Raw genomic sequence first — 1,330 nt, 5'->3', positions numbered from 1 at the left:
TTCTTTACAGAGAGATGGTGAGGTACTGGAACAGGCTGCCCAGGAGAGGTTGTGGATGCCCCATCCCTGGAGGTGTTCAAGGCCAGGTTGGATGGGGCCCTGGGCAGCCTGGTCTAGTATTAAATGGGGAGGTTGGTGGCCCTGCGTATGGCAGGGAGTTGGAGCTTGATGATCCTTGAGGTCCCTTCCAACCCTGTGATTCTGTGATTCTGTGATCATTGTGGTCCTTTTCAACCCAGGCCATTCTATGATTCTATAATCCACACTATGATCCACTGCCATCATGTCTACCTGTATCAGTTCAGGCAGGCTTCTCCTGCAGATGAGCAGGGCTGAAGCCACCCTGAAGCCCCTCAGCTTGGCATTTCCCTTGGGTCCTCACTTATGGAATGACTCATGAAAAATAAACGGGGAGCGGAATTAAGTGCCCTCAGTGTTAATGTACTTGAGGGGTAACGCAGAGTGAGGAATCCATCCGTGCAGCTCGAGCACCCTCATGCCCACGATACCTACTGGAACTGAGGCCATCCATACAGGCACATGGCAGCCCCCGCATCAGCACATTATGGGGATGGGCATGCTAACAAGCAGCCCCAGCTTTTGTCTGGCCCCGCAGATCTGTGCTGATCCATGACTTAGCCCCAGCATGGCAGGCTGGCATCTGGGATCATAGTGTGCTCAGGACACAAGTAGGGCAAGCAGAACTACCAGAGCCATCCCAACAGCTGCGTGCCACCCCTGCGTGGATCCGGAGCAGCAGCTGGCTGCATCCCAAGAGCATTCATCTCCAGAAAAATCAATTAGCTGAATGCTTAGCTAACTGAACAGATGAGATGAGTCAGTGTGGCAGCACTGCTAGCTCACAGTGTCAGCAGCTATCGAATCCCTCTCAGTCCCGGACTTTGCTCTTGGGGAAATCCTGTACCTAAGGCAGGGTGTTTGCCTGCAATAAGGAAACAGCATTCCAGGTTTCTTTTCTTTCTTTTTCTTCTTTTAGCTGCCCTGCGCCCTGGGCTTGACAAAGGGCTGACTGTATCTGGTGTCAAAATTCCTAAAGTTTCATCCTGCTCTGCAGGGAGTCTGAGTTGTGCTGCCTTTCAGTATCTATTCACACGCATAAATAGCCCAGTGATCTTGATGCCTAAACAAGAGAAAAATGTCCTTCTGCATGTGCATGGCCATTCTCCGTCATACTTAGATCCAGTTGCACACGATCCAAATGAATCCTATTATTAAAGCCACTTTGCCAGATGATGAAATCACTGCACCACTCCTACCCAGTGCAAGCTGAGCCTCATGCTGCAGGCAGAGGGTTGTCCTGCCTCTTTCT

The sequence above is a fragment of the Meleagris gallopavo genome, chromosome 2 (genome assembly GCF_000146605.3).
Source record: "Meleagris gallopavo isolate NT-WF06-2002-E0010 breed Aviagen turkey brand Nicholas breeding stock chromosome 2, Turkey_5.1, whole genome shotgun sequence".
Taxonomy (NCBI): Eukaryota; Metazoa; Chordata; class Aves; order Galliformes; family Phasianidae; genus Meleagris; species Meleagris gallopavo.
Note: the sequence above shows the minus strand (reverse complement) of the source record.